At 47.4% G+C, this 23,529-nt stretch overlaps 1 protein-coding gene across 3 annotated transcripts in view; it reads left to right on the top strand.

Moving 5' to 3' along the window:
* PTAFR (platelet activating factor receptor) overlaps positions 1-23,529 on the top strand; it is a 43,612-nt gene that overhangs the window by 5,804 nt on the left and 14,279 nt on the right. For 2 of the 3 annotated variants that reach the window (XR_006383132.1, XM_044237567.1), the window contains exon 2: positions 9,270-9,347. The exons of the other annotated variant lie outside the window; for it this stretch is intronic. The gene's annotated coding sequence lies outside the window, so the exon portion shown is untranslated. The remainder of the gene's footprint in view (positions 1-9,269; positions 9,348-23,529) is intronic. 3 annotated transcript variants of the gene reach the window in all.

The following is a 23,529-nucleotide window of genomic DNA, read 5'->3' as shown; positions in this document are numbered from 1 at the left end:
CTTCAGCTCTAGTGAGACATAACTGACAAATACAATTATAAGATATTTAAAGTGTACATCATGGAGGGGCACCTCGGTGGCTCAGTCGGTTAAGCATCTGACTCTTGGTTTCAGCTGAGGTCATGATCTCAGGATTCTGAGATCAAGCCCCGCGTTGGGCTCGGCACTCACCCTGGAGTCTGCTTGTTCCTCTCCCTCTCCTCCTCCTCTCTCTCTCTCTCTCGAATAAATAAATAAAATCTTAAAAAAATAAAGCATAAATCATGGTAATTTTGTATATGGATACACGGTGAAAGGATCCCCACTACCTAGTCAATTAACACCTACTGAGATTTTGATTCCACTAGCACTGAATTTATAGATTAAATTGAGAACCTGGGCGCCTGGGTGGCTCAGTCAGTTAAGCATCTGCCTTCGGCTCAGGTCATGATCCCAGGGTCCTGGGATCGAGTCCTGCATAGGACTTCCTGCTCCATGAGAAGCCTGCTTCTCCCTCACCCACTCCCCCTGCTTGTGTTCCCTCCCTCGCTGTGTCTCTCTCAATCAAATAAATAAATAAAATCTTTTAAAAAAATCTAGGGGCGCCTGGGTGGCTCAGTGGGTTGAGCTGCTACCTTCGGCTCGGGTCATGATCTCGGGGTCCTGGGATCGAGTCCCGCATTGGGCTCTCTGCTCGGCGGGGAGTCTGCTTTCTCCTCTCTCTCTCTCTCTGCCTGACTCTCTGCCTACTTGTAATCTCTCTCTGTCAAATGAATAAATAAAATCTTAAAAAAAAAATCTAGAACTTATATCTTTATGATATTGACAGTGCCATGAATGAATATGTTCTATCTGTTCAACTACTTCTTGTTTATTTAGTTTTCAATGATTTTATAATTTCCTCCATCAAGATTTTGCACATCTTTGGCCAAAAACAAAAGAAAAAAAAATTGCCAGGAAAGGTTTCTTGCTATTACAAATTGTGTTTTCTTTTCTTTTCTTTTTTTAAAGATTTTATTTATTTATTTATTTGATAGAGAGAGATCACAAGTAGATGGAGAGGCAGGCAGAGAGAGATGGAAGCAGGCTCCCTGCTGAGCAGAGAGCCCGACGCGGGGCTCGATCCCAGGACCCTGAGATCATGACCTGAGCCGAAGGCAGCGGCTTAACCCACTGAGCCACCCAGGCGCCCACAAATTGTGTTTTCTTAAAAATGAGATTTTATGGGGGCATTTGGGTGGCTCAGCTGGTTGCGTGTCTGACTCTTGATCTCAGCTCAGGTCTTGATGGCAGGGTTGTGAGTTCAAGCCCCACACTGGGCTCCATGCTGGGTATGGAGCCCACTTAAAAAAAATGACATTATATGTTGATTGTTTGTTTTTAGGTACATGATTGATTTTTATATATTGATTTTGTGTTCAGAAATCTTGTGGAAGTTTATTGTTTTCCTTTGCAAACAATCACAGTGCCTGTGAAAATGACAGTTTTGCCTGTGCTTTCAATCTTCATCACCTTTTAAAAATATTTCATATTCCTCATAACAGAGTGAGCTACTCATGATGATTCCCAGGTTGCAGATTAGGAAACTGAAGCTTGAAGAGTAACTTGGCTTTTCAAGTTCACCCAGAGAGTTGGTGGCAGTCAGGTTGTGAACTCTAGTGTCCCTGATTCTAACGTCCATGCTCTTCTCCCCATGAGACCCTTCCTCTCACATCAGCCTCCATTACAGATGAGGAAAAGACTGCTCACAGAAGCGTGGTGACTGCATCACTCTGAGGACAGGACAGATTGAGAGAGAAGAAGGAAGTTGACAAAACCTTTTGACAACTGTGCAGGACTGGATTAGCATTTAGGGAAACTGGGTCCTAATTCCAGCTCTGCCACTGAGCAGCCGTGATACCTTGGATAAGTCACTCGCTCTCTCTAACCTCATTCACTGGTCCAATAAGCTTTATCAAGGAGCAACTGCAATGCACCAGGCTGTGTTCTAAAATAATGGGATACGAAAATAAACAAATAAATTCCTGCTCTCAAGGAACTTACAATTTCGTTGGAAGATAGTTAATGAGCAAAGTAAATAACTAAAGTATATGGTGTGTTACGTAAGTGCTGTGGAGAAGAAGTAGGAGCTGAGGTCAAATCTTACTGGGCATTGTGGGCGTTTTAAAGGATGTTGGCTTTTTTTCTTTTCTTTCTTTCTTTTTTTTTTTTTTAAGATTTTATTTATTTATTTGAGAGAGAGAGAGTGCATGCACACAAGCGAGGAGAGGGGCAGAGAGAGAAGCAGACTCTCCACTGTGCAGGGAGAGTGACTTGGGTCTCGATCCCAGGACCCTGGGATCATGACCTGAGGCAGCGGCTTTAACCCATTGAGTCACCCAGGCTCCCCTACTTGCAGTATTTAATTTATCCCTTTAGTTACATACTTAAATATTTATCCCTTTAGTTAATACTTAAATATTTGGGGCAGCAATTTATTATTTTTTACATTTTGCCTTTTTATGCTCCCAAATCTCATGAAACAAATTTATTCCAATTCTTTATGTGCCTTTTTGATGCCAGAGTCTTTATTGTTCTTTTTTTTTTTTAAGATTTTATTTATTTATTTGACAGAGAGAAGTCACAAGTAGACAGAGAGGCAGGCAGAGAGAAAGAGTGGGAAGCAGGCTCCCTGCTGAGCAGAGAGCCCGATGCGGGACTCGATCCCAGGACCCTGAGATCATGACCCGAGCTGAAGGCAGCGGCTTAACCCACTGAGCCACCCCGGCGCCCAATTGTTCTTATTCTTCTCTGTCACTCAAAGTGTTTTCCAGGTTACATCCTTTTCACTGTCATGTACATTGTATAAGACCCAGTGCCTGACACCCTAATAAGATGCCGTCGTGGAAAAATTACATCCCAGGACACCACTATCCGTTATGTAACATTGGAACAGTTTTTTTTCACCCCACTGTTGTTCTGATATCTAAAATCCAAACGACGGCTGGACTGCTCTAAAAGACAGGCGACAACACCCCCCCTCATAAAAGATTGAAAACACTTACTGGTATACTGGATTCCACGGACCATCAGCCAGCCTCAACAATTGTCAATCCATTTTTCCACTGAGGTATGTCCTGTATTATATTTTTTTAAAAGATTGTATTTATTTATTTGACAGAGATCACAAGTAGGCAGAAAGGCAGGCAGAGAGAGAGAGAGAGAGGAGGAAGCAGCCTCCACTGAGCAGAGAGCCTGATGTGGGGCTCAATGCGAGGCTCGATCCCAGAACCCTGGCATCATGACCTGAGCCGAAGACAGAGGCTTTAAGTCACTGAGCCACCCAGGCGCCCCTATCCTGTATTATTTTGAAGCAAATCCCAAGCATGTAATTTTATCTGTAAATATTTTGTATGTGTCTCTAAAAGTTAAGAATTCTTTTTAAGATAACTGTGAGCAAGGAACACTAATTGCTTAATCTAATTGAGTACCTGATAAATGTTAAAATTTCTGATTGTCTCATAAGCTTGCTTGCTTTCTCTCCCTTCCTTCCTTCCTCTCTTTCTCCCTTTGTCGCTCTCTCTTTCTGTCCTTCTCTCTTTGTCCCCCCCTTTTACAGTTTGTTTGAATCAAGATCCAAAAAAGGCTCACACATAGCAACTTGTTGCTGTATTTCTTTTTTGTTTTTTTAAAGATTTTATTTATTTATTTGACAGAGAGAGATCACAAGCAGGCAGAGAGAGAAGAGAAAGCAGGCTCCCTGCTGAGCAGAGAGCCCGATGCGGGGCTCGATCCCAGGACCCCAAGATCATGACCTGAGCCGAAGGCAGAGGCCTAACCACTGAGCCACCCAGGCGCCCCTGTTGCTGTATTTCTTAATTCTCATTTAATCCATAGGTTCTTCCATCATCTTTCTTCTCCCTTAAAATTTATCTGTTGAAGAGACCAGATTGTTTGTCTTGTGCACTTTCTCTTCGCTGAGTCTGCTGAATGTATCCCTATGATCTACTCTTTGGCTGTATTTCCCGTAAATTGGGGGGTTGAACTCGCTCATTCTACTCCCTTGCCAATACTGTTTCATAGGTCATGGTGTGATTTGGGTGTGTTCAAACACCAACTTTATTAGAAAGGTTTTCTTTTTTTTAAAGATTTTATTTAATTATTTGAGAGAGAGAGAGAAGGAGAGGGGAATCACAAACAAGGGAGTAAGGGAAGAGGAGAGGGAGAGGCAGGCTTCCCACTGTGTAGGGAGCCCCGATGTGGGACTTGATCTCAGGACCCTGGGATCATGACCTGAGCTGAAGGCAGTCGCTTAACCGACTGAGCCACCAAGGTGCCCCTTAGAAAGGTGTTTTTTTTTTTTTTAAGATTTTGTTTATTTATTTGACAGGGAGATCACAAGTAGGCAGAGAGGCAGGCAGAGAGAGGGGCAGAAGCAGGCTTCCTGTTGAGCAGAGAGCCCGATGTGGGGGGCTTGATCCCAGGACTCTGGGATCATGACCTGAGCCAAAGGCAGAGGCTTAACCCATTGAGACACCCAGGTGCCCCTAGAAAGGTTTTTAAACAGACAAAAAAAAAAAAAAGAGGCAGCAGAGTATAATAGATCCCTATACGCCTATATTCATTTCCAATAGCTGCTATCACAAATGACCACAAGCTTAGTGGCTTGAGACAATGCGCATATATTTTCTTACAGTTCTGGAGGCCAGAAGTCCAAAATCGGTATCCGTGGGGAAGGAGTCCGCTGGACTGTGCTCCCTGGAGAGGCTCCAGGACCGAATCTGCTCCTCCCCTTCTCAGCGTCTGATGGCTGCTGGAACTCCTGGCTTGTGGCCATGTCATTCTGTCTCTGTGGCCACACTGCCTTCTCCTCTTCTGTCTGTAATCAAATTTTTCTTGGCTTCTCCCTCTCTCTTTTTTAAAAAGATTTATTTATTTATCCGAGGGAGAGAGAGAGAGAGAGAGAGAAAGAAAGGGGGGGCACTCATGGGCAGGGGGAGGGGAAGATGGAGGGAATCCTCAAGCAGTTTCCTTGCTGAGCAGCAGCTGGACATGGGGCTGAATCCCACAACCCCAAGATCATGACCCCAGCTGAAATCAAGAGTCTAAGGCTTAACTGACTGAGTCACCCAGGCACCTCTTGGCTTCTTATTCCCATACTCGTGATCACATTAAAGCTCACTTGTATTATCTAGGATTATCTCCCCATCTTAGGAACATTGGTTTAACCACACCCGTAAAACATTTGCCATATAAAGTAACATCTACAGGCTCCAAGGACTGGGACCCGATACATTTGAGAGCCATTATTCAGCTGCTATAACACCCATCACCTCGATTTATTATTTTGCTCCATGATGTCCCGCCTGTCCTTCTTTCCATTTTTCCATCCTTCCTTCTCCTTTCTCTTTCCCCCATTCCCACCCTTTCCGTTGCCTTTTCTTTCTCTTTCTCCTTATTTTGCCATAATAGTTTAAAGCAATTCCTCGTAAACGTCATCTCTAGATATTTCCAGGGATAGTTGTTTAATATAAGCACATCACTCTTATCACTTCATACAATTAACAATAATTCCTTAGAATCATCTAAAATTCTGTCCATATTAAATTCTCCCTGATTTTCTCAACTATGTCTGCCCAGGATATTGTTGTCTGTTTTCCCCTCCAGATCCCCTAACCACCTTTCTCCACCCTACTCTGTGCTCCTGGAGGCTGATCTGTATGGACTCTATACCCATGTCCCTTGTCTCTGGTTGAACTCAGCCAAGGGCTCACGCCAGTAAGACATCAGAGGGTGGAAGGAGAGAGAGATCTGGGTACTTATTTCCCAGTTCCCTCTCGCCAGCTCAAAGGGGACTGCGGCAACTTCCTAACCAAGGTCACACCTCCTGCCAGGCAGCCCGTCTAAATAGCTACTCTTCCAGGAACTACGCCCTCTCTTGAGCCTTTCAGGTGATAAGAGCGCCCGCTCTTGGCAGCCTTGGAGTACTACACTATTCCTTGTGGTTCTCCAGCCCTGCCCTCACCTCTGTTAAGGACTCCCTTTGTCCTCAGATCACCCATTTGAAAGTGCGTCTCTTTTCAGGGCCTGAGATGTTACATAAGTCTTTTTTTTTTTTTTTTTTTAATTTTTCTTGTTCCCATTTATTCCCACTTCATCACAGTAGTTAAGGTCTAGAGTGGGCTATGAAGCCTGATTATCTAGGTTCCAATCCTAGTTTGCCTTGGACAAACTACTCAGTTTCTCTATGCCTCAATTTCCTTGTGTCTAAATTGGACCTAATAATAAATACACCGACTTAACAGGAATTATAAAGCAATTACATAGGGTACAATGGCCAGAAACACAATAAATGCCCCCCACGTGTTAAACAGCTCGTGATTATTGTGGTTAGCGCTTTTCTTATTCCTTGAACGCATTCCTCCTGAGTCCCTTTCCACTGTGTTCCTGTGCGGGTGTGAATTTTTTGTTGTTTTTTAGTCCTTCATTCTGAAATAATCATAGATTCGTGAGAAGTTGCAGACTTCTCACGAATCTATGAATTACACTGAGGGAGTTCCTGACTCTTGATCTTGGGGTTGTGAGTTCGAGCCCCACGTTGGATGTAGAGACTACTTAAAAGAAAAAAAAAGTACACAGCGGTCCCAAGTACCCTTACCTAGTTTCCCTCCAGGCTGGATTAGGCTCAGATTTAGATATATTTTGAGTAGAACTGCCCGAATTTGCTAACAGAATGGATGTGGATGCCACAGAAAGGAGGAGTAAAATGTTGATAATCTCTGCGTACCTTCCCTGTTTGTTGATCATCTCAAAAGAGGTACTGAGAGGTACTGAAGGGCGCCTGGGTGGCTCAGTGGGTTAAGCCGCTGCCTTCGGCTCGGGTCATGATCTCAGGGTCCTGGGATCGAGTCCCGCATCGGGCTCGCTGCTCAGCGGGGAGCCTGCTTCCTCCTCTCTCTGCCTGCCTGCCTCTCTGCCTGCTTGTGATCTCTGTCTGTCAAATAAATAAATAAAATCTTAAAAAAAAAAAAAAAAGAGGTACTGAAACACGCCTGAACATGCGTAAAGGCCGATGGGAAAACAGGCTGAACTCAGTAGTCCTGGATTTGAGACAAGTGTCCTTGGCGTCTGTGGTCAAATGGGGACTGGTGGAAGGTGGAGCCCCTCCCCCCACCAGGCTGACGTCTCTCATGGAGTGTGGTGGCTGGAGGGTAGCTGAGAAGGTGAAGCCAATTTGGGGGAAAAGGATCCAAGCTGGGGAACAGAACTAGGCCCTTGGCTTTTCAGTTCGAAGGTTAAATGCAGTGACCATGTTCTCTCGTGTCTCAGGGCACTGAAGACAAGATTCCTGTAAGGGAGCCGGGGAGGGATGACCAAAATGGCCTCTTCGCAGTCTCTCCCAGGAGGCCTGGGCCACACGCTGGGATGTGAGGAGAGTGTGCGTGGTGGGTGAGTGTAGAAAAGTGTGAGTGAACGGGCAGGAGAAAGGAGGGGACCGGCAGGTGTGAGTAAGGGGTGACAGCTTTGGGCACTTGAGAGTGTGAGTGTACGTGTGGGTGGAGAGATGTGATTGTGAGTGGGTGTGTTTGCACGATAGTGTGCATTGAGTGTGTGTGACTGTGCAAGCTTTAGATGTGTAAGGTTTGAGCTTTTCTGCCTGTGTGTGATGGGGGTGGAGCTGGGGCGGGGGCAGAATATTGGCTCTAGTCCTTCAGGGCTCAGGTACATGTTAAAAGTGATTTGGGGGCGCCTGGGTGGGTGGGTCAGTTAGGTGGACACCTAACTCTTGCTCTCAGCTCAAGTCTTGATCTCAGCATTGTGAGTTCAGGCCCTGTATTGGGGTCTTAAAACTTAAAAAAAAAAAAAAGAAAAGTGATTTGCCTTTTGAGATGCATTTTTGTCAGTAGTGGGACCCCACTCAGCAGGCCAGACATGCAGGGGCAGAGCTGAGGCTGACCCCTGAACAGAGGGGTGTCAGGACTCTCTACCCCTGACTTGGCTTTGTACCTGCCTTGCACTGGGTGGGACCTGGTAGACCCCTTCCGTCTCTACGTAGAAGGGAGTGGGACTGGCTGACACGTGAACACCTCGCTTTCGGAGGCACTGTTTCCTACAGTGCTTGGTGTCTGGTGGTGCTTAATCAATGTTTACTTGCTGAATGAAAAAGTCAGTCAATGGACTGGAAGCTGAGGTGCGGGGCTCTTGCTCCTCCAGCACTGAGGCACACACACCAAGCCTCCCCACAAATTTCCCCCACTCGCACTCCCTCACATTCACGAACTCACCTGCCTTCACCCACTCCATTGCTCCCCGCCCCCTTATTCACCCTCACTCACTCCTGGGGTCTCACAGGACGGCCACGCTCCTGCCTGGGGTCTTCTGATGCCTGGTGTCCCCCACAGTGCCCGTGACTTACTGTTCCCACGGGCTCCCCAGGCTCCTTGCTTCTGCATGACCGGGGATGTCCAGCCCAGTCACCCGCAGACCACGGCATCTCTTCTGAGCCCCTCCCTTCTCATCATTTTCTTTCTTTTTTTTTTTCTTCTTCCTCTTCTTCTTCTTTTTTTTTAATTTTATTTATTTATTTGAGAGAAAGAGAGAGAGCACAAGGAGAGGCAGAGGGAGAAGCAGGCTGCCCGCTGAGCAGGGAGCCTGATGCGGGGCTGGATGCCAGGACCCTGGATCATGACCTGGGCTGAAGGCAGACACTTAACTGACTGAGCCACCCAGGTGCCCCCTCTTCTCATCCTTTTCGCTTTCTTGATGTTTCTCCCTCCCTGCCCTCTCTCCTTTTCTTTCATTTTTTTCTCTCACGCCCATACACAGACACACACACCAGGCACACACTCACGGCCTCATTGCGTTCGCTTCTAATTTCCTTGGTTTCTGGCCTCCGGTCTCCTCATTCCTCTCGTGCTTTCTCTCTGTGTTTACATCTGTCTTTCTCCATGTGCCTTTCTCCCCCATCTCTCACTGCCTTCCTGGCTGTCCCCCTCTCTCCCTCTCTTGATTTCTCATCTCTTTTCTCTTTTCCTTGCTTTCGTGCTCAATCCCTCTCTCTCTCTCTGTCTCTCTTGAGACTGTCTGCTCTGATTTTCTGCTTGCTTTCTTGCATCCCAGCTGCCTGGCCCGCCCACTGCCCAGCTGGCCCCCGGCTCTGGGGGAACCCTCTGACCAGTGGTCAGGGCCCGGCCACCCAGCTTGGAGGTTCTTGGTGCCACCCGTTGGAGGAGCCCCAGGGTCACAGCATTTCCTCCCTGTGGGTGACTTGGCAGTGGTATGCTCTGTTTCCTCATTTCTGCAATTTCCAGATAGCGCCGAGGCTGGGTCTGTGGACAGACGGACACCGAGATCCTGCTGCTGCGGCCGCTCAGCCTTCCCTGATTCAGGTAAGGGGGGGGGGTCCCAGCGCTGGCTAGGCGAGGAGAAGACGTGTGACAATGTCCTCAGGAGACCAAGGTTGCACCCCTCACCTGCGCCTGAGCAAAGGGATGGCTCTGTTCTGAAGGGACTGTTTGGCATTTTCTTCGGGTCCTGGGTCTCGTGTTTAGAAAGGATTCCTCGTGACGAAACTTGCCAGGAGACGCAGCTCCCCACTTTGGTTATCTGAGGCCAGGGCCGTGCTGAAAGTGACCCCAGAGACCTCACGGGGTGCTGACAATGGTGATGGGGGGCGCTATCTAGGACTCAGGAGCTGAATGCCATCTGCTTGACTAGCTACATGTGGTCTCTCAGCCCAGTCATGCTCCTTCTGTGGCTCAGTCTCCCACATTGTCGATGGGGATAAGAAGTTCGGGGTCTGGTACAGGGCGAGGCCCTGAGGAGCTCATGCGGTGCCACGTGTTCCTGAGGGGTGATGAAAATAACCAGGTTATTGGTACCAAGGGCCTGGTCTGCAGCAGGTTTCCTCCAGCATGTCCCAGCAGGGGAGGGACAGGGCACAGGGTGGTCTCTCCTTGTTCCTGGCTGTCAGGAGGTTCAGGTGTACCACAGTCGCTGTCCAGACACTTGTCCTCCTGTGGAGAGTGAGGCAGTCCGCAGTCTCTCTGTAAGCATCCAGGCAGCTCTGATTTAGCTCTGAGCAGGCAGCTGAGTCCCAGGTACTTGGAGTGTGCGTGCATGTGTTCGTGCAGGCGTGTGTGTGTGTAGGTGCTCGGGAAACAAAAGAAAGAAATGTTCCACCTTTAGGTACTGACAATGCAGCCAAAGAAAGAAGTCTGCTCTGGATGGGAGGAAATGGCCCTGGGCCTGAGGTGGGCCCCTTGGGATTGGCCGGATTTTGATTTTAGTTCTTGTATAGGGCTGGGACCTTGGCAACTCAGGAGCCTTTCTTTCCTCTTTGGTAGCTGATGGTTCAAACTTCTGACCTTTGGGTGTGTGGGGTGATGATGAAGTAAGAGGCCAGGTGGGAAAATGCTTTGTCAGTCTGAGATGCTGCACAAAGTGAACCAATGTGTTAGTACTGAGGTCGACACCATACCCCTCACTGTAGGTGCCTTAGGGACGAGGAATTTGTGTGGTTCGTTGTTTTATCCTTACCCTTAGCACAGTGTTTGGTGAGCAGTCTAATCTTAGACTACAAATTGAACAGACATGATAAAGGAATATGTTGTACTTAAAAGAGAATGGACAGCAAGCCAGAGGCCCAGCATCTGGTCCCAGTTCTGCCCCCAATCTTGTTGTCACCATGGGCAAATCTTTTCTCTTCTTTGGGCCTCAGTTTCTCCCTCTGCTCAAGGAAGGTTCGGGCAAGGGATTATGGTCCATGGCGCTAAGGACAAAATCAGCCTCCAGGACTGAGTTCCTACATCTGATTGGGATTAGGGTGGGGGGTGTGATGAGAGGCTGGGGTCCTTTCTCGTTGTCCTTTTACAGGCCTGTCCTTTTATAGTCCTCCACAGGCCTGTGAACAAGGCCTCGTGGAGGAAAGGGGGTGCTTCTCTCTGTCAGCGGCAGTGCTCCTTCCCCGACCCGCATGAGTTTGGCCCAGGAGGGGGGCACCAGCTGAGCAGCAGTGTGGGAGCTCGCTTTGACTGGTCCTGGGGGAGTGTGTCTGGGTTGGGCCCCCCGGAAGGGCCAATGCTGGGGCCCCAGCATGGCCACCTCCCTGGTCAGCCCCCACTGGGTTCCTTGGCAGCAGTGTGGGTGGGGAGGGAAGCTGCCGCTGTGTCTTTGCGTGAGCGTGTGCGTGTGTGTCCGTGGCCGTGTGGGTGGTTTTGAGGCGTTGGCCCTGGCCGTAGTCACATGGGCCTGGAACATGACCAACGTGCAGGAGGGTCTGGTACAGCCCAGCAGTTCCCAGAAGCAGAATCAACAACCAAACCAGCTGCGAGGTGGGTGTACCTATCTGCCCTCATGTCTTTAGCCAAGGAGGATCCAAAGGCAGAGTCTGTGTGTGTGTGTGTGTGTGTGTGTGTGAGAGATTGGGGGGAGAGAATAGGTGGGGGGAGGACCACTGCTCAGCAGTCCCCCCCTTTTAGTTCTGTAGGAGGGGACCCCTGAGGGTGGATGGCAGCATGTCAAACACCTGTGCTGGTCCCTTTATGGTTCGTAAAGTTTGTTCCCATTTACCAAGGGCTTTACTGTTGGCAAACCCTTGATCACTCCTACCCACTTTATTTTCTTTTTACAACAAGGCTTGCATGCTTGGAGTTGCCCTCCCCACACCCTCTGCAGCAATTCTGTCCCCCCCTCCCCACCCCCCACCTCCCTACCCACCCCGTGGATTTGTCAGATACAGATCACAAGGCTCAGAGCTGGGAAGAGACTCACTCGCTCAAGGTGGTGGGGGCCATGGCGGACACCAGAGAACAGATCCTCCCATCCCCGGTCCCGTGGTTTCTCTTCAGCTCCCTCTGGCTGTGGCTGGTTTGGTGCACAGGTGTTTGGTTCACTCATTCATTCATTCAACAAACATTTTCTGAGGGGAAGGGAGGAGCCCACAGTTACGGAGCAATGATTACTTGCATAAACTCCTTCATTCTGCTCTTACGACTACCTGGTGAGGAAGGTTTTCGGATGCTGTTTTGCAAATGAGGAAAGGGAGATGCTGAGAGCTGAAGAGAAGGGAGGGAAGAACAGAGCCCCATGTAGATCCTGGTCTGGGGGACCCCAAGGCCCAGGCCCTGTACCCTGTTTTCTCTTGGGGTGGGCCCCGGCTACCCGGCTACCCACGAGGGTACCAGCAGGATGCAGGAGTTCTCCGGGCTGGAAGGCGTAGTCCTTTGGTGTGATTCCTGATGTAATGGAGGGGTAAGCCCAGTACTAGGAAGCCTATAGGAGGAAGTATCTGTCCACTCCCTCTTTCCTGCCCTGGCTTACTTCCCAGAAGCAAGGAGGAGGGAGGGGGAGGGGACTCACAGATACCATCTGGGTATTTGGAAACTGCAAGGAAAGACCCAGGCCAGGTTCAGGGTCCCCAGACTCCACAGGGATGTCCTAGACCAGCTGAGCAGAGACCAAGTCTCTCCAAGCCCACATATATATATCGCTGGGGTCAGGGAAGGGCCTTTGGTGAGAAGGGAGATTGGGAAAATCTGATACCCAGGCCATTCCCATCTCAAGGGCCCTAGACCTTGTCCCTGACCTCTCCTAGACAAGGAATTCCATTTATCCACCCAGAAATGTGCCCGACATGGTGCTAAACTCCTTGTATTCAAAACTGTGGGACGCCCAGAATTCCCCAGAGGACAAGATACTTGCTCCCTCAATCTCCCCCTTAAATTCCTTTGCTTCTTGGAGAAATGGTAGTGAAAGCACTCCAGGAGGGGAATCTTCGAAGAGTATGGCCAGGCCAGGCCCCAAAAGCCAAACAACAGGGGCGGTCAGAATAGGAGTAACTCATTGACAGGGCATCTGCTCTATGCTGAGCACTTTAAACGTTTACCTGCCTTCAACCTCTGGCTATTCTGTGAGGTCAGTGTTGATGTTATTCACATTTTGCACGTGAGGAAAGTAGGACTCACAGAAGAGAAATGATTGAACTGTTGTGTTTGAGAGGCCTCAGGAAATCTAAGGGCTGGGAGTGACTGAGGCTGGTGTGTGAGGGTTTGGAAGCGAAGGATGAAGGACAATGTGACTCTGTGTGTGTGTGTGTGTTTTGTGTGTGTGTGTGTGTGTATTAGTAAATATGTATTTCTTTCTTTCCTTTTTTTTTTGAGACAGAGAGAGGAAGCACATTCACATGAGTGGTGGGGAGGGACAGAGAGGGAGGGGCAAGAGAATGCCAAGCAGGCTCCGTGCCCAGCTCTGAGCCCAACTCAGGGCTCAATCTCATGACCCTGAACTGAGATCATGACCTGAGCTGCAATCGAGAGCTGGATGCTTAACAGATTGAGCCACCCAGATGCCCTATTAGTAAATATTCCTTGAGGGTTTGCTGTGGAGGAGGCCGGTGGTCCATAGTGGTGAAATGCCAGAAGTCTTGAACCCAGGGAATTCCCAACCCAGGAAAAAGGAAACAATGGCCTTTATAATGCAGTGCGATGTATTGTGTTATGGAAACCACAGGTGGCCCCTCTAACTGTCAGGTGGAGAAGTAAGATTAATAGTAGCCAGCATTCCTTGAGCTTTGATTATGGGTCGGACATTTTCTATTTTATCCTTACAACAATCTTATGAAGTCTTCATATCAACTGGTGGCATCAATTGGTAGAAAGATGTGACTGGTCCCCGGGATCTTTCAGAGCTAACAATACATCTGGAAGCCTGATGTGGTGGGCTTCGGGCTGACGTGGGCTTGGTGTGAGCAGTTGCAATGACTGTGCTGCTACCTTTTTAAAAAGATTTTTTATTTGTTTATTTGAGAGAGAGAGAATGAGACAGGAAGAGAGAGAGAGAGAGAGTACAAGCAAGGGGAGCAGCAGGCAGAAGGAGAAGCAGACTCCCTGCTGAGCAGGGAGCCCAATGTGGGACTCGATCCTGGGGCTCCAGGATCATAACCTGAGCTGAAGGCAGTTACTTAACCAACTGAGCCACCCAGGCGCGCTCGTGCTGCTACTTTGAGAAACATTTGATCTGATATAATTAGCCAATTGGATTTCCTATAGATACGCTTTTTTAAAACTGTTGATTGTGAACACCTTGAATTGTGCTAAGCCCTTTACACACATTAGTCATTGAATATTCACAGCACTCTGGGGAGATATGTGCTTGGAATCTCACCAGTTCCTTTCACAAAGAAAGGACCCGAGGCTCAGAGACTGATGTGCTTGGCAATGGTCACAAGTTAGGAGAAGATACAGGCTGAATTCGAACCCCGGTCTGCCTCACCAGAGTCCAGGGTCTTTAAACCTCTGTTCTTTTTTTTTTTAATTTTTATTTTATTTATTTATTTTTTTAAAACCTCTGTTCTTTTCAAACATTTTGTATCGTTTTCTCACTGGATGCTCACAAAAGCTTTGTGTGTTTTTGCCCCCATTTCACAGATGAGGCCCAGAGAGGGTCAACAGCCTTACCAAAGTTGCGTAGTGGTAGGTCTTAAAGCTGATTCCTGCGGTTTTATTTTCTTTTTCTTTTTATTTTTTTTTAAGATTTTATTTATTTGTCAGAGAGAGAGAGAGAGCACACAAGCAGGCAGAGGCAGAGAGAGAGGCAGGCTCCCTGCCAAGCAAGAAGCCCGATGCGGGACTCAATCCCAGGACCCTGGGATCATGACCTGAGCCGAAGGTAGTGGCTTAACGGACTGAGCCACCCAGGCCTTCTGAGCCCTTTGATTTTAAGTTAAGAATATACAGTATACTTTCAAATCTAACATTGCTGGGGTCCCTTAAGAAAAAAAAATTTTTTTTTAAATATTTTATTTATTTATTTGTCAGACAGAGAGAGAGCACAAGCAAGGGGAGAGGCACAAGCAGGGTGAACAACAGGCAGAGGGAGAGGGAGAAGCAGGCTCCCTGCTGAGCAGAGAGCCCAATGCAGGACTCAATCTCAGGACCCTGGGATCATGACCTGAGCGGAAGACAGACACTTCACCAACTGAGCCACCCAGGCATCCCAAGGAAAAAAAAAAATTTAACTGTAGTAAAAACACATGACTGAAATTTCCCTTCTTAACAATTTTTAAGCAAATATTACGGTATTGTTAACTTTATGCACATTGTTGTACAGCAGGACTCTAGAATTTTCCATCTTGCCTGACTGAAACTCTATAGCTACTGAACACCAATTCCATTTCTCCTTCCCCCCCAGTCCCTGGCAACAACCATTCTACTTTGTGTTTCTTCCACTTTAATGACTTTCGCTACTTCATATAAGTGATGATATTAGATGATGCTTCATATAACCACTCAGTATCTGCCTTTTGGTAATTGGCTTATTTGACTTAATAATATCCTCAAGGTTCATCTGTGCTGAAGCACGTAACAGGCTCTCCTTCCTTTTAAGGCTGCATAGTGTTCCGTTGTACATACACACGAAGTGTTGTTTGTTCATCCCTCTGCTGATGGACCTTTGGTGGTGCCCACCTCTCAGGATTGTGAATAGTACTTCTATGACCATGGGTGTGGGAATATTTCTTCAAGAATCTGTTTTCAGTTCTTTTGGAAGTGGACCCAGAAGTAAGATTTCTGGGTCACGTAATAGTTCTATTTTTAATTTTCTGAGGAAACTGTACTGTTTTCCTTCCTGGCTGTATCATTTTATGTGCCCACCAATGTCCACATCCTTACTAGGACTTGTTTTCTCCTGCTTTTTTGATAGTGGGCATCCTACCAAGTGTAAGCCGCTATTTCATTGTGGTGCTCATGTACATTCCCCGGACGATGAGGGGCGTTGTCCATCTTTTCATGTGTTTGATTGCCATTTGCATATCTCCTTTGGAGAAATCTGTTGAAGTCCTTTGCCCCTGTTAAAGTCTGTTATTATTGTTTTGCTCTTGTTGTTATTGTGTTGTTAGAGTTCTTTATATATTCTGGAAATTAGCCTCTTATCCAGTATTTGGTTTACAAATTTTTTCCCTTATTCTCTAGGCTGCCTTTTCCCCTGTTGACTGTTTCCTTTGCTACAGACGTTTTAAAGTTTGCTGTCCCCCCGTATGTGTATTTTTGCTTCTGTTTCTGGCATTCCTGGTGTCGGATCTGAGAAATTATTGCTCATTCCAGTGTTAGGAAGCTTTCCTTCTATGTTTCCTTGTGGGAGTTTTACGTTTTCAGATCTTATTTTCTGATCTTTAATCTGTTTTTTTAAATTATATTTATTTATTTGAGAGAGATAATCAAAGAGAGAGAGCATGAGGGGAGGGGAGGGTCAGAGGGAGAAGCAGGCTTCCCGCTGAGCAGGGAGTCGGATGTGGGACTTGATCCTGGGACTTCAGGATCATGACCTGAGCCAAAGGCAGTGGCTTAGCCAACTGAACCACCCAGGCGCCCCTCTAATCTGTTTTGAGTTAATTTTTGTGTATGGTTTAAGAGAAGTGTCCATCTTCATTTTTTTGCGTGTGGCTCTCCAGTTTTCCCCTCAGCACTTGTTTGGAGAAGCCCTTGTTTTCCCATTGGGTCATCTTGGCACTCTTGCCAAAGATCATTTGACCATATGTGAAGGGGTTTATTTCTGGGCTGTCTGTTCTGTTCCACTGGTCTGTATAACTCTCTCTTTTTGTCCATACCATGCTGTTTTGTAGTATGTTTTAAAATCACGAAGTATGAGGCCTCCAGCTTTGTTCTTCTTTCTGAAGAGTGTTTTGACTCTCTGGAGTCTTTCCAGATGAGATTCCAACTGAATTTTAGGATTTTGTTTTCTGCTTCTGCAAAAAATGTCACTGTGATTATGACAGGGCTTTGAATCTGTAGATGGCTTCTGGAAGTATGGATGCCGGAACACTATTAAGTCTTCTAGTCCATGAATGAGGATGTCCGTCCATTTATCTGTGTCTTCTGTGATTCCTTCCAGCAATGCTTTTTAGTTTTCAGTGTACAAGTCATTAGCCTCCCTGGTTAAGTTAATTCTCAGTATTTTATCCTTTTTGATCCCATTAAAAATGGAACTACAGTCTTAATTTCCTTTTTTCTTGGACCCATTTTTATTCTTTTAAGATTTATTTATTTGTTTGAGAGAGAGAAGGCGTGCGAGCAGGCGGAGGGGCAGAAGAACTAGCAGGCTCCCTGCCAAACATGGATCCTGACTTGGGGCTCTATCCCAGGACCCTGAGATCATGACCTGAGCCGAAGTCAGATGCCTAACCGACTGGAGCCACCCAGGTGTCCCTCTCTGACCCATTTTTAAATCTTTATTTTACCAGAGAGGAAGCGGAGACTCGGAGTCATGGGGTGAGTTTAGTGTTTGAACCAGAAGTTGATTCCAGCTCCAGCACTGCCTGGTAGGAGTGACAAGAATGAAGAGCTGACCCTCCCCTCCCTTTGCCCCATTCCTGTTCTTGGGTCATAGGACGGGTCTGGGAGTGGATAAACTGGGCAATGAGTGGTTGGCTTCCAGCAGGGGCCTTGGCTTATCTTAGGAGATAGGATGGGTCTCGGAGTTCAAAATCCCACCTGCTGCTTCTTAGCTGTGTGACTGTAGACAAGTCTGTTTCCCTTTCTGGTTTCACTTTCTTCTCTGGAAAGATGGGGATGTTGTAAAACTCATCTCGCAAGGCTGACTTGAGGGGGAAATGTATTCGTGGGTGTGTGGTGTGTATATATTTAATCCAGCACCCTGAGCATAGGTAGGCTGGTAGTGACTCCCCTCCAGTCACGCCCTACACACAGGGCAAGGGGTTTTTGGATCCACATGCACATGTCCACTTGGAGCCTATGTCCCTCCCTCAACCCACCTCTAGCCCGAGCTGTTTTGGTGATTGTACCCCAAGGCTTGCAGCCCTGCAGGGAGCTGCTGGTGCAGGAGATTTTTGTGAACTTGAATGTGAGCTTATAAATATTTAGACATTTATACTTAAAAAAAACCCCAAACACCATTTATTTATTTATTTGAGAGAGAGAGAGAGAGAGAGAGAGAGCACTCTGGGACAGAAGGAGAGGGAGAAAAGCAGACTCCCCACTGAGTGCTCAGCCCCTATGGGATGGGGGAGAGGTTGGGGGCTGGACAATCCCATGACCCAGGGATGATGACCTAAGCCAAAACCAAGAGACAGATGCTCAAACAACTGAGCCACCCTGGTGCCCTGGCATTTGTACTTATGACCCCGAATGGCCCCACAAATATTAGGAGCTGGGCTGACTGATAAACCCAACTTTCCAACCCATGGTCCACACTGGGGAAGTAACCAGCACATACTTCCTTTTGCTCAGATCCAAGTGGTCTGTCCCCTCTGACTTTTCGGCTGAGAATGGGAGACCACGTTCCCTGGAGGCATGATATTCCCAGGCAGTATAGGAATTGTAGGGGGTTGGGACTGAATGTTATGCAGGGTAGAGGATGGGATATCCAGAGGCAGAATTCTTCTGTCCCATGAATATTTATAGCTCCCTTTGCCTACCCCTTATTGAGAGCTGGGCCTGGGCTGTTGCCCAGACTTGAGGCATCAGGAAACTGTGCCCTTGTGTAAGATTGATCGGTCTGAACTGCTGCTGACCTCTTTCCCTCCAAATGCTCATTCTTTTCCTGACCCATTGAAAGGTTTGTTGGTATTAGCATAAGACCTTGTCTGGAGCTGACAAGGAAGTCAGTATATGGGTTAGAGCCCCTGGGGCCGAGGTGACTATAGTTCCTTCCCCTGACTTCATATAGGTGAGCCAATGGGGAGAAGGAGACTTGGCCATTGTGACTACTTTGCATGCTTATTTTTGGAACCACTGGTAGAACTATAAAACTTTATAGATGAAGAAACTGAGGCCCAGACAGGTGAAGTCACCTGCCCAAGGTCACATAGCAAGTAAATGGCAGAGCCAGGTATGAACCCAGGTCTTTCTGACTCTAGAAACGGGTTGTTCTCCCCATCCTACTGTGCCTCTTTCAGAGAGACTGGGCATGTTTCCTTCACACCAGTGTCTGCTGAATAGTCTTCAGGAGTTTGGTCATTCATTCATTCATTCATTCACCAGTGTCAATGTCTGACACTGGAGATATAGAGATGAAAAAGATCTGGTCTCTGCCCTCCAGAAGCTCCAGACTTCTAGAAATGGCCATAGAAATCAGTAGTCATAACACATTGTATCAGCTGCTGTACTGAGGAATGTACCCAGTACCATGGTGACCCAGAAGAGAAGGCAACTCATTCTGCCTGGGGCAATCAGGGAGGGCATTCTAGAGGAGCATTCTTTAGATTGGGTCCTAAAGGAAGAGTAGGAGTTTGCTAGGTAAAACAAGAGACAGGAGACATCCTCAGTAGGTGGGAGAGCAGCATGTGCAAAGGCACTGAGGTCTGAGAAGAAATGGAGTCTTTAGAGAAGCAGCAGGAAGTTCCGTGTGGCTGGAATACAAGGCACGTATCCAAGGCTGGAGGGACATGAGGTGCAAAAGGAGCTTGGATTTGATCCTGGGCAATGGGGAGCCATGGAAGGTGGTAGATTAGTCGAGTATGCGGCTGGGAGTGTGCTGAATCACAACCCCTCTCCAACTTCAGCATCCCCACGAGTCCCCTGGGAATCTCGTGAAAATACAGATTCTGATGCAGCAGGTCTGGGGTAAAGTGTGAGTCTGTATTTCTAAGAAACCCAGCTGATGTTGCTGGTCTGAAGGTGACGATTTGAGTAGTGAGGCTGTAGAGGGCTCACTCGCTCTTGTGGGGTGGTTGCTCTGGGGAACAGGCAGCCCCTGCTGCTCTTCTGTCTCGGAGTAGATCAGGCTTCTCTCGACTTCTCATCAGCCATCCTGCAGCTGTCACAAAGAGGTCACAACAAGGTCAAAATTATTGGTAGTCAGCCATCTGTTGACTCAACAAACGCTTACCAAGCCCCTGTTCTGGCCACAGGTGTGCTGGAGACAGAAAGAGGAATTGGAAGTGCCACTTTGTGGCCCATGTCACCACCCTCTCTTGCCTCCAGAACGGGTTGTCTGCCTGTCCTTTGTCCCCTACTGTCTATTTTCTATCCAGCAACCAGGGAGTTCGAGCACATTTCTCCCCTGCCTGACACAGTCCAGCGGCTCTCCAGTGCTCCTAAAATAGAATTCCACCTCCTTGTCACGCCTCGGGAGCCCTCTGGGGTCAGTTGCCCTCAGATCTCATCCAGTGCTTCCCGTTTCTCACTTCCCTAGGACCGCATGAAGCTTACAGTTCCTTGAACACGAGTTTGTTCCTATCTTAGGATACGATGAACTACTCCCGCTGCAGACCCTCCGCACATGAGACACTTGAACTAGAATACTCTTCTTCCACATTTTCTGTTGACTTGTTCCTTTGGGCATTTTAGATTTCAGCCAGGAGAAGATAGGGGTTTTTGCAGGACCCTAAAGCTTATACAATCTGGGGGCCCTCTTGAAGAAAAGCAACCAAATTGCAAATACACAAGATCTAGGAAGGGGCCTTGATGTTTAAGCTTCATTGACCTCATGGTGAATCTTCCTCTGTTTTTTTTTTAATAGGTCACCTCCTCCGAGAAGCATTCCCTGGTCACTCTATTTATTTATTTATTAATTATTATTATTATTATTATTATTTTTAAAGATTTTATTTATTTATTTGACAGAGAGAGATCATAAGTAGGCAGAGAGGCAGGCAGAGAGAGAGAGAGGAGGAAGCAGGCTCCCCGCCGAGCAGAGAGCCCGACACGGGACTCGATCCCAGGACCCTGAGATCATGACCTGAGCCGAAGGCAGCGGCTTAACCCACTGAGCCACCCAGGCGCCCCTGGTCACTCTATTTAAAGCAGCCCCTCATCCAAACTTTGTCATGTCATTACTTTTATTTCTCTTATTGAATTCATCATGATTTGAAATTATTGTGTTCTTTTATCTCTCTATTTGTTTTGGTCTGTTTTCCCTGACTAGAGTGTAAGCTTCTCAAGAGCGGGAGTCCTGCCTGTTTTATTCCTGCAGTATCCCCAGCAAAGTGCCCAGCCCCCAGTAGGATAGCAGTACCTGTCCGGTGAATGAATAGACATGTCCTCTGCCCTCCAGGAGTTGCCATTTAGTGTGGTAAGAGGACACAAGGGCAATTTCAATGGTATAAGAAGCTGTAAGCTATGGGAACTCAGAGGATGAACTCTTAACCCGGTCTAGGGGCAGAGAGGAAGATCTAGCTGCAGGGAAAGAGGCCGGCACAGTCTTAAAGGGATCATTAGGTAGCCAGGCAGAGTGAGGAAGGGAAGCATGAACAAAGGCATAGAAATCTGAGCCCCCAGGCCCAGAAAAGACCCAGCTGGTTCCATTTTGGTTGATGTCAAAGGGTCACACTGATGCAAAGGGACAGCTGGGTGCTAAGTTTGGGATGGAGGTTAAGGGAGTGGGAGTTACGTGAAGAACAGGATCTGGGAAGACAGCAGACAGTGGGAAGAGCCAGGTGATGGGTACTAGAGGCACCCAGGGCAAGGCTTTGGGCAAATGCAGGGATTCTGCCCAAGACCCCCACACTGAATCTGACTCTGTATCTGGAAGGAAGAGGCCTGAGCTGGGCTTCCTGTGGGGGGCATGTGGACTGGGGCGGCTCTAGGCCCAGACAGATCTGATTACATATTGTTACAGGTTGGATTCACAGGGCAGTTGACTCTGAAATGGAAATTAGCATGTAGGCGTGCTTTTCCTGGACTGTTTAAAAGCAAAGTTGAGATACTGTATAATTATACTATAAGTATTTCACTACGTGTATTTAATAGATAAGGAATTAAAACCTATAAAAATATAGAACAGTAATATCATTCTCACACCTAACAAAATTAACACTGATTTCTTAATTCCAGCTAATACTGAGTCTGTGTTTGAGTTCTTCCAATTGTCTGAAAATTCATTTTTGCAGTTACTTTGTTTGAATCAGGATGCAAACAAGGTTCACCATTATTTGCTCAACTAAGCTTCTTGAATGAGAATTTAACAGTCCCCCCTCCTTGCTTCTCCCTCATTCCTCAACTTGTGCTTCGGACGCTGCTCTCTCCATGACTGGAGCTAGATTTCCCTGTAGCCACATGCTACTTTTGCTTTTCTTTTTTCTTTTTTGAAGATTTTGTTTATTTATTTGAGAGGGAGGGAGTGTATGAGCAAGGGGAGGGGCAGAGGGAGAGGGAGAAACAGACTCCCCGCTGAATGGGGAACCCGATGTGGGGCTCGATCCCAGGACCCGGGGATCATGAACTGAGCTGAAGGCAGATGCTTAATGGACTGAGCCACCCAGGTTCACCTACTTTTCTGTCTGTATCATACTTGATCTCCCTGTGGCTTGTCATGCTGCTTGCTCCCACTCTCATGCACTGGAAATGTTCTCCAGCATGACACTCCTACCTCTCTCTTCTGTCCCTGCTTCCTTCATAGGTTTCCTCTCCCCCTCTGAGTTCTCTGGGGGGACGTGGGGCTCTTCAGGGTTTAACTCTGGGTCCTTTGGAATTTTAGAGCACCTCAGATATGTCCCCAGCTGGATTCATCTCCTGCCATCCCTACACTCTTCCTCCTCAGCATCACCTCCATGGAGATGGGTACCATCCCCAGCCTCAATCTTCTGGGCCAGAAACCTGGCAGTCCTTGACTCCTCCCTATCAACCCATCTCCCATCCATCACCAAGTTCCGTCCGCTCAATCTCCCAAAAACTCTGACAACCATCCATTTCCCTCCATTAGCCCCTTCACGCTCCAAGCCTCCTTTGGCCCTGCAGACAACTGCACTGTCTTGATGTTCTTTCCCTGCTTCTAGTCTGAAGCCCCTCTGGTTCATTCTGTACACAGCAGTCAAAGCCCACTTTCCCAAACCCTGATCCAGTGTTGTCCCTTTCCCATCCCGTACACTTTCATCACTCCCCATTCTCTACAAACTCCTTCGCCTAATATTCAAGACCTTTCTTGAATTGACCAATATATACTTACTTTGTAGGCCCTATCTCTGCTCACCATCCCTCCTCTCCACCACATAGACTTTAAGGTTTAGTAGACCAGGTGTCTCAAGTTCCCTGAGGACAAGATCCAGTCTCTCTTCCCCTTCCAGGACTTTGCACACACTGTCCCTCTGCCTGGGGCTCCTCAGCTGGCTAACTCCTTCTTGTCCTTCTGCATAGGCAGGAGGTCACTCCTGATCCCCAGGTCAGGGGCACCATCTCAGAATTACCCCGACTCCTGGAACCTCTACCATGATAGCACTTGCCAGTTGTCTACTCCTGAATCTCTCTTTGGCAAAATAGGCTGTGAGCCATGGGAGGGCAGAGATTGTCTGTTCTCTGAGGCCCCAGCATTCTTTCCAGGGCCTGGAGCTGTGGGGGGCTTGTCCAGTGAGTACATGGGTGAGGGACCAGATGGGCGAGCTGGGTTCACCTGGGTGTGTGTGCCCCACTCATAGAATGAGGAAAAAATTTTTAATTAATGCAAAAAAAATTATGATGAACGTAACACCACAATTTTAAATGAGGACAGGATCATAATAGTACCAAGCAGACCCATTTTAGAACATGGGGCAAAAGGAATACTGATTTCAATTTTTTAAAGATATTGCATTCAAATAGTATTTATCTTTTTTTTTAAGACTTTATTTATTTATTTGACAGA

Source organism: Neovison vison, chromosome 2, assembly GCF_020171115.1.
Source record: "Neovison vison isolate M4711 chromosome 2, ASM_NN_V1, whole genome shotgun sequence".
Classification (NCBI taxonomy): domain Eukaryota; kingdom Metazoa; phylum Chordata; class Mammalia; order Carnivora; family Mustelidae; genus Neogale; species Neogale vison.
Note: the sequence above shows the minus strand (reverse complement) of the source record. Positions and strands in the feature narration are given on the sequence as shown.